The 10,161-nt window shown below is 41.7% G+C and overlaps 1 non-coding gene across 1 annotated transcript; it reads right to left on the minus strand.

The window, feature by feature from the left end:
- Positions 1-4,118: 4,118 nt before the first annotated feature.
- LOC142436683 (U1 spliceosomal RNA) lies at positions 4,119-4,281 on the minus strand. Its single transcript, XR_012782060.1, has one exon. It is a non-coding gene; the product is annotated as a U1 spliceosomal RNA (small nuclear RNA).
- Positions 4,282-10,161: the final 5,880 nt, after the last annotated feature.

Below are 10,161 nucleotides of genomic sequence, written 5' to 3' on the forward strand. Positions count from 1 at the left end.
AATTTTTAAAAAGATGTTCAGTTACTGTTTTGTTGGGGATTTTATATTTTGTGTTTATTTTTTACCTCTTTTTTATAAGTAGGGAATTTATAGGGAAATATGTACTTTATAGAATAAATTTTAAGAACTAAAATATATTTTATCTTAAATAAATTAACGTATCTTTGATCTTACAGCTAAATCACTGATTATATATTTGCAGAGCCGACTTAAAGGATGAAAGAAAATTCTACCAAGAGTGTTACTTTTGACTTCAAAGCTTTCCTAATAAAGTCTTTTAACTACCTGTGGAAAAAAATAAGAAAAGAAAAGCTAGTATCATGAGGTATTTGACTTCGGTCAGAACTGCCTCATGACAGAATCGTCAGGATGGGGCCGGTCATAACTCAGGACTGAGTATACTTGCATCCAAACAGTTACTGTGGGGTAGATTCCAAGTCACTGAAACCTGCTGTGCAGAGCCAAACTGAACCTTGTTAGATAGGGGCTGCAAGGCTCTGTGAGGGTTCAAAAGCAAACCACCAGGTCTGCCTTCTGAGGTACCACGATATGGGTTCAGATGATCGTTTAAGTTATGAATTGAGCACTTAACTGTTTGTGCCACCCAGAGATGGCTTGTTGGAAAATAGCTTTTCACTGTTTAGTGTCTTTCCCAAACGGAAACGGGTGCTTACTTGTGTCCTGCCTCTTCTTATATTACTTGTGTTAGTCTGAGTACATTAGAGAAATAAATCCACAGAAACTGAAATGTATAAAAGAGAACTTTAGATAAGGGGTAAATGCACATGGAGAAAAAATCCCAAACCAGTGCAGCCCAAGTGTACAAGTCCAACATTAGCCCATATGTCCCACACCAATCCACAATGTCCTCCTCCATCTCAACAAAGACATGCAGTGTGGGTGGCTGCAGGTGGAAAGAACTGCCCATCTGGGTTTCTGAGGTTGTTAACTCTTTACTGGAATTGAAAGCGCCTTTTGTGCGCCTGGAGCGGCTGGTGTTTGTAACCACTCAGACACGAGGGCTCCATCTCCTTGTGCAGGACTACTCGTGATTTGTTATCTACCCCAATGCTGCTTCAAGGGTGGTACATGGGTCGGTGATAAACTGTGACCTGTTTAAAATCTGTCCATTTGTAGCTAGGTACAGAAGGGAAAGTCAGAGTGCAGGTCACTGCTATTTCCAATGCCAGCAATGACATGTAAAGGGCAAAGCGCGCAGCAGGGTGTCTAGACGAAGGACACACTGAGGATGACGAAATACACCACTGAAAACCTTATGCTAATCATGGAAACACTGTCAGGTAGTGAAGGACTAGTAAACCAAGGCAGAACCTTGCCAGAGAGAGGGCCAGATGACGAACACTTCTGGTCAGAATAAAGGGGAGGGCCAGTGACAAAGAGCCAGGTCTTTTGCACGATGCATGGCCACGGGGGCTTCAAAGATGGGTCCAAACATCAAAAAGATATGAGGGTGGCCCAGGATTGGCAAGCCTTTCCTTGTCCTGTACATTGCGGTTGCTTTCAAGCAGACCAACTGGATAGTACCTACCAACAAGACCAACCAAGGAAGAGGAAGCCTCTATGATCCCAGAAACAGACATCACGAGGACGTGTCAGGAGACTTTTATAAAGGTAACCAATGTCCTGGTCCCTCATCACAGAAAGCTGGGGAAACACCATTGTCCTGCTTTACCAGATGTTTCCCAGTTGAATTACTGTCCAGCTGCCCATAGGAAGGAGAAATACCTATAGACATGACGGAAGGGAGGTTCACTCTGCTATGGGAATGTGTTAATCTGTGCACTTTAGATGTGGAAATCCACAGACACACGTGTATAAAAGAGAGTTGTAATTAAATATTAAATGCACATCAAGAAACTTCCCTAAAAGATCTTTTTAATCTCATAAGCCCACCATTATGCCATAGGCCCCCCAGAATCCACAACCATCTACAAAAGAGATGGAATGAGGCTGACTGCTAGTAAGAGCCAAGTCAGAGAAAGCAAAATAATCTCATATTTGGTGGGCATCTGTATATAGCTGGGGAGCACCCAAAGCTCTTTCACGTAGATAATGTGGCTTCTGCTCAGATATGTCTGAGTGTACGTGAGGTTTGGAAGGAGTAGCATTTAACTGGATAAGGCATCATCTCACTTTACTGAATTTCAAAATCAAGATGCTCAAGAACTTGCAATGCTAAAGTGACCAATGAATGAATCATTCCGCCCTTCAATTAACACCACCTGTGCATCTTGGACATTTGGCGTGATAAGCTAACAATATGAGTGAGCATAACCTGTTGTGAAAAACAGGAAGATACAGAAAACTCCATTGTTTAATGTAATTATTGTATACGGGGACCTGCAGGATGTAAAATTTCCCATCAACACCTTATTATGGAAAATGATAATGCTTCTTAACCCTCCCCCCACCCCCCACCCAAAAAAAAACTCATGTTGAGGCACTCTAGAAATGAAAAACGTAAATCTGGGTGAGGCAACACTGAAGTCACCCTTTGAAACGCGGCATGTTAAGATTTCCTTCACATTCAAATAGTTGAAAATCTAAGGCCTGAGCTGAGAATAGTAAAACTGTTTGAAGCTCCATAATCTGTGCAGGGGAAACACCAGAATAATTGCCTCTTCCTTAATAAACTTGAATCTGCTGGAGTTATATTTGGAGGTGAGATATGGGAAACTGTTTGCATTACAATAGTATGGAACTAAAACAATTTTTACTGTGAGTAGCTCAAGTGTTTCATTGGAATCGGTTGTCTGAATGACACCCACCTGGAGCTTTTTTTTTTTTTCAGTTGTAGCTTTTGATTCTGTGTCTTCTCTTCTGCAGGCTAGGTTTTCAGGGTATTGACTGCTCTTTCTAGACTTTTGACAAACCTTTAGTCTGCAGGTTTAAGGTCTGGTGCTGGCTGCAGTTTTGTCTATGGGAAGGAGAGGGACACAGAATGAAGGGGTTTATTCAGATGGTCTATGTGTCCTAACGTAGAAGTCAGACAGAACAGTCTGGTTACTGTATTTGCCATCCCCCTGGGACTGAGTTTTGGCTGCAGGAGAAGAATGATAGGGATAAAAGTGATGCAAACAGAAGCAAGTATCTTTAATATATTGATGCATTCAGACTGCAGCCTAGACACTGATCCTTTCTGGGGACTTTATATGTAGTCTCCCCTGACTCCAAAACAGTTCTGAGGAGTCGGAGATTGTGACTGAGAAGGAGGGCTCACTGCCTAGATATCACACGTCGTAGGACCCCATGAGGGCTATTCCACGTCAAGCGGTGTCTTAGTGTGCCTCAATCAGTGTTTCCGCCCAAATCCCTAGGGTTCTGAAGTTCCTGTACCCTGTGTCCTGCAGTCCCTTTTACCCAATAACCTTGGTGATTATACTTTAGAACCACATTTTCATTTGTGGAGATTAAAAAAGTGTTATTAAATAATGTGTTTTATGGAAACTGAATAAATTAGCCATTAGAAACTTATTTGGCTTAAAAAATATAATGCCAGTTTACAAGGAAATGTCTGAATACGCTGAGTAGGCAGTCATAGAGCCGGCTCTCAGTTGGCACAAAGCACTTGCTTCATTGAATGTGTGTCACTATCCACAGTGTTCGAAGTAAATTGGCATCACGAATCAGGTTCCTGAAAGGTCCCCAAATCACTATTCCAAGGATTGAAACCATACTTTTTCCCATTCCATTTAGCCTTCCAGATCATTCAAGCTTTTAAAAAACAGGTCAATTTCACATTCAGTTCATCATCCCACATCTCAATTGGCTCATATCAGTTCAAAGACCCAGTAAACACAATCTCTGAGTTGTGCTGTATTATACTTATGATGAGCTGCATTATGACCATCTGCTTCACTTACTGTTTTTAGAAAGTTTATCATAAGTAGCATGCACCCATGCTATACCACACACATCTAATGCCATTGTAGCTGTAAGTTTATATCCAAAGTATTCAAGCCCCACAGTCTGATGAAGGTGAGATATGTAAAGCTAGGGGGTGGGAGTCCCCCATCCAGAGATTTTTCACTTTTTTAAATATTAACAAACACACACATTAGTTTCTCTTGTTAGTTTTTTACAATTTTTTTTTTAATCAGGGGAGAGCTCGAACGTAGTCCCCCACTACCACAAATATGCAGTCGAGTTTCCCACATTTGGGGAAATCGCAGGGTTCAGCACATCCGGAGTGCAATGGATAAGCCTCGCCCTGGGAAAACCACCTTCTTGATCATGGTGTCTCCCCTGCCAGGTTTTTACAATTTTTAAAAAGATGTTCAGTTACTGTTTTGTTGGGGATTTTATATTTTGTGTTTATTTTTTACCTCTTTTGTATAAGTAGGGAATTTATAGGGAAATATGTACTTTATAGAATAAATTTTAAGAACTAAAATATATTTTAACTTAAATAAATTAACATATCTTTGATCTTACAGCTAATTCACTGATTATATATTTGCAGAGCCGACTTAAAGGATGAAAGAAAATTCTATCAAGAGTGTTACTTTTGACTTCAAAGCTTTCCTAATAAAGTCTTTTAACTACCTGTGGAAAAAAAATAAGAAAAGAAAAGCTAGTATCATGAGGTATTTGACTTCGGTCAGAACTGCCTCATGACAGAATCGTCAGGATGGGGCCGGTCATAACTCAGGACTGAGTATACTTGCATCCAAACAGTTACTGTGGGGTAGATTCCAAGTCATTGAAACCTGGTGTGCAGAGCCAAACTGAACCTTGTTAGATAGGGGCTGCAAGGCTCTGTGAGGGTTCAAAAGCAAACCACCAGGTCTGCCTTCTGAGGTACCACGATATGGGTTCAGATGATCGTTTAAGTTATGAATTGAGCACTTAACTGTTTGTGCCACCCAGAGATGGCTTGTTGGAAAATAGCTTTTCACTGTTTAGTGTCTTTCCCAAACGGAAACGGGTGCTTACTTGTGTCCTGCCTCTTCTTATATTACTTGTGTTAGTCTGAGTACATTAGAGAAATAAATCCACAGAAACTGAAATGTATAAAAGAGAACTTTAGATAAGGGGTAAATGCACATGGAGAAAAAATCCCAAACCAGTGCAGCCCAAGTGTACAAGTCCAACATTAGCCCATATGTCCCACACCAATCCACAATGTCCTCCTCCATCTCAACAAAGACATGCAGTGTGGGTGGCTGCAGGTGGAAAGAACTGCCCATCTGGGTTTCTGAGGTTGTTAACTCTTTACTGGAATTGAAAGCGCCTTTTGTGCGCCTGGAGCGGCTGGTGTTTGTAACCACTCAGACACGAGGGCTCCATCTCCTTGTGCAGGACTACTCGTGATTTGTTATCTACCCCAATGCTGCTTCAAGGGTGGTACATGGGTCGGTGATAAACTGTGACCTGTTTAAAATCTGTCCATTTGTAGCTAGGTACAGAAGGGAAAGTCAGAGTGCAGGTCACTGCTATTTCCAATGCCAGCAATGACATGTAAAGGGCAAAGCGCGCAGCAGGGTGTCTAGACGAAGGACACACTGAGGATGACGAAATACACCACTGAAAACCTTATGCTAATCATGGAAACACTGTCAGGTAGTGAAGGACTAGTAAACCAAGGCAGAACCTTGCCAGAGAGAGGGCCAGATGACGAACACTTCTGGTCAGACTAAAGGGGAGGGCCAGTGACAAAGAGCCAGGTCTTTTGCACGATGCATGGCCACGGGGGCTTCAAAGATGGGTTCAAACATCAAAAAGATATGAGGGTGGCCCAGGATTGGCAAGCCTTTCCTTGTCCTGTACATTGCGGTTGCTTTGAAGCAGACCAACTGGATAGTACCTACCAACAAGACCAACCTAGGAAGAGGAAGCCTCTATGATCCCAGAAACAGACATCACGAGGACGTGTCTGGAGACTTTTATAAAGGTAACCAATGTCCTGGTCCCTCATCACAGAAAGCTGGGGAAACACCATTGTCCTGCTTTACCAGATGTTTCCCAGTTGAATTACTGTCCAGCTGCCCATAGGAAGGAGAAATACCTATAGACATGACGGAAGGGAGGTTCACTCTGCTATGGGAATGTGTTAATCTGTGCACTTTAGATGTGGAAATCCACAGACACACGTGTATAAAAGAGAGTTGTAATTAAATATTAAATGCACATCAAGAAACTTCCCTAAAAGATCTTTTTAATCTCATAAGCCCACCATTATGCCATAGGCCCCCCAGAATCCACAACCATCTACAAAAGAGATGGAATGAGGCTGACTGCTAGTAAGAGCCAAGTCAGAGAAAGCAAAATAATCTCATATTTGGTGGGCATCTGTATATAGCTGGGGAGCACCCAAAGCTCTTTCACGTAGATAATGTGGCTTCTGCTCAGATATGTCTGAGTGTACGTGAGGTTTGGAAGGAGTAGCATTTAACTGGCTAAGGCATCATCTCACTTTACTGAATTTCAAAATCAAGATGCTCAAGAACTTGCAATGCTAAAGTGACCAATGAATGAATCATTCCGCCCTTCAATTAACACCACCTGTGCATCTTGGACATTTGGCGTGATAAGCTAACAATATGAGTGAGCATAACCTGTTGTGAAAAACAGGAAGATACAGAAAGCTCCATTGTTTAATGTAATTATTGTATACGGGTACCTGCAGGATGTAAAATTTCCCATCAACACCTTATTATGGAAAATGATAATGCTTCTTAACCCTCCCCCCACCCCCCACCCCAAAAAAAACTCATGTTGAGGCACTCTAGAAATGAAAAACGTAAATCTGGGTGAGGCAACACTGAAGTCACCCTTTGAAACGCGGCATGTTAAGATTTCCTTCACATTCAAATAGTTGAAAATCTAAGGCCTGAGCTGAGAATAGTAAAACTGTTTGAAGCTCCATAATCTGTGCAGGGGAAACACCAGAATAATTGCCTCTTCCTTAATAAACTTGAATCTGCTGGAGTTATATTTGGAGGTGAGATATGGGAAACTGTTTGAATTACAATAGTATGGAAGTAAAACAATTTTTACTGTGAGTAGCTCAAGTGTTTCATTGGAATCGGTTGTCTGAATGACACCCACCTGGAGCTTTTTTTTTTCTTTCAGTTGTAGCTTTTGATTCTGTGTCTTCTCTTCTGCAGGCTAGGTTTTCAGGGTATTGACTGCTCTTTCTAGACTTTTGACAAACCTTTAGTCTGCAGGTTTAAGGTCTGGTGCTGGCTGCAGTTTTGTCTATGGGAAGGAGAGGGACACAGAATGAAGGGGTTTATTCAGATGGTCTATGTGTCCTAACGTAGAAGTCAGACAGAACAGTCTGGTTACTGTATTTGCCATCCCCCTGGGACTGAGTTTTGGCTGCAGGAGAAGAATGATAGGGATAAAAGTGATGCAAACAGAAGCAAGTATCTTTAATATATTGATGCATTCAGACTGCAGCCTAGACACTGATCCTTTCTGGGGACTTTATATGCAGTCTCCCCTGACTCCAAAACAGTTCTGAGGAGTCGGAGATTGTGACTGAGAAGGAGGGCTCACTGCCTAGATATCACACGTCGTAGGACCCCATGAGGGCTATTCCACATCAAGCGGTGTCTTAGTGTGCCTCAATCAGTGTTTCCGCCCAAATCCCTAGGCTTCTGAAGTTCCTAGTACCCTGTGTCCTGCAGTCCCTTTTACCCAATAACCTTGGTGATTATACTTTAGAACCACATTTTCATTTGTGGAGATTAAAAAAGTGTTATTAAATAATGTGTTTTATGGAAACTGAATAAATTAGCCATTAGAAACTTATTTGGCTTAAAAAATATAATGCCAGTTTACAAGGAAATGTCTGGATACGCTGAGTAGGCAGTCATAGAGCCGGCTCTCAGTTGGCAGTCAAGCACTTGCTTCATTGAATGTGTGTCACTATCCACAGTGTTCGAAGTAAATTGGCATCATGAAACAGGTTCCTGAAAGGTCCCCAAATCACTATTCCAAGGATTGAAACCATACTTTTTCCCTTTCCATGTAGCCTCCCAGATCATTCAAGCTTTTAAAAAACAGGTCAATTTCACATTCAGTTCATCATCCCACATCTCAATTGGCTCATATCAGTTCAAAGACCCAGTAAACATAGTCTCTGAGTTGTGCTGTATTATACTTATGATGAGCTGCATTATGACCATCTGCTTCACTTTCTGTTTTTAGAAAGTATATCATAAGTAGCATGCACCCATGCTATACCACACACATCTAATGCCATTGTAGCTGTAAGTTTATATCCAAAGTATTCAAGCCCCACAGACTGAGGAAGGTGAGATATGTAAAGCTAGGGGGTGGGAGTCCCCCATCCAGAGATTTTTCACTTTTTTAAATATTAACAAACACACACATTAGTTTCTCTTGTTAGTTTTTTACAATTTTTAAAAAGATGTTCAGTTACTGTTTTTGTTGGGGATTTTATATTTTGTGTTTATTTTTTACCTCTTTTGTATAATTAGGGAATTTATAGGGAAATATGTACTTTATGGAATAAATTTTAAGAACTAAAATATATTTTATCTTAAATAAATTAACGTATCTTTGATCTTACAGCTAAATACTGATTATATATTTGCAGAGCCGACTTAAAGGATGAAAGAAAATTCTATCAAGAGTGTTACTTTTGACTTCAAAGCTTTCCTAATAAAGTCTTTTAACTACCTGTGGAAAAAAATAAGAAAAGAAAAGCTAGTATCATGAGGTATTTGACTTCGGTCAGAACTGCCTCATGTCAGAATCGTCATGATGGGGCCGGTCATAACTCAGGACTGAGCATACTTGCATCCAAACAGTTACTTTGGGGTAGATTCCAAGTCATTGAAACCTGGTGTGCAGAGCCAAACTGAACCTTGTTAGATAGGGGCTGCAAGGCTCTGTGAGGGTTCAAAAGCAAACCACCAGGTCTGCCTTCTGAGGTACCACGATATGGGTTCAGATGATCGTTTAAGTTATGAATTGAGCACTTAACTGTTTGTGCCACCCAGAGATGGCTTGTTGGAAAATAGCTTTTCACTGTTTAGTGTCTTTCCCAAACGGAAACGGGTGCTTACTTGTGTCCTGCCTCTTCTTATATTACTTGTGTTGGTCTGAGTACATTAGAGAAATAAATCCACAGAAACTGAAATGTATAAAAGAGAGCTTTAGATAAAGGGGAAATGCACATGGAGAAAAAATCCCAAACCAGTGCAGCCCAAGTGTACAATTCCAACATTAGCCCATATGTCCCACACCAATCCACAATGTCCTCCTCCATCTCAACAAAGACATGCAGTGTGGGTGGCTGCAGGTGGAAAGAACTGCCCATCTGGGTTTCTGTGGTTGTTAACTCTTTACTGGAATTGAAAGCGCCTTTTGTGCGCCTAGAGCGGCTGGTGTTTGTAACCACTCAGACACGAGGGCTCCATCTCCTTGTGCAGGACTACTCGTGATTTATTATCTACCCCAATGCTGCTTCAAGGGTGGTACATGGGTCGGTGATAAACTGTGACCTGTTTAAAATCTGTCCATTTGTAGCTAGGTACAGAAGGGAAAGTCAGAGTGCAGGTCACTGCTATTTCCAATGCCAGCAATGTCATGTAAAGGGCAAAGCGTGCAGCAGGGTGTCTAGACGAAGGACACACTGAGGATGACGAAATACACCACTGAAAACCTTATGCTAATCATGGAAACACTGTCAGGTAGTGAAGGACTAGTAAACCAAGGCAGAACCTTGCTAGAGAGAGGGCCAGATGACGAACACTTCTGGTCAGACTAAAGGGGAGGGCCAGTGACAAAGAGCCAGGTCTTTTGCACGATGCATGGCCACGGGGGCTTCAAAGATGGGTTCAAACATCAAAAAGATATGAGGGTGGCCCAGGATTGGCAAGCCTTTCCTTGTCCTGTACATTGCGGTTGCTTTGAAGCAGACCAACTGGATAGTACCTACCAACAAGACCAACCAAGGAAGAGGAAGCCTCTATGATCCCAGAAACAGACATCACGAGGACGTGTCAGGAGACTTTTATAAAGGTAACCAATGTCCTGGTCCCTCATCACAGAAAGCTGGGGAAACACCATTGTCCTGGTTTACCAGATGTTTCCCAGTTGAATTACTGTCCAGCTGCCCATAGGAAGGAGAAATACCTATAGACATGACGGAAGGGAGGTTCA

This window comes from Tenrec ecaudatus, unplaced genomic scaffold, assembly GCF_050624435.1.
Source record: "Tenrec ecaudatus isolate mTenEca1 unplaced genomic scaffold, mTenEca1.hap1 Scaffold_545, whole genome shotgun sequence".
Lineage (NCBI taxonomy): Eukaryota > Metazoa > Chordata > Mammalia > Afrosoricida > Tenrecidae > Tenrec > Tenrec ecaudatus.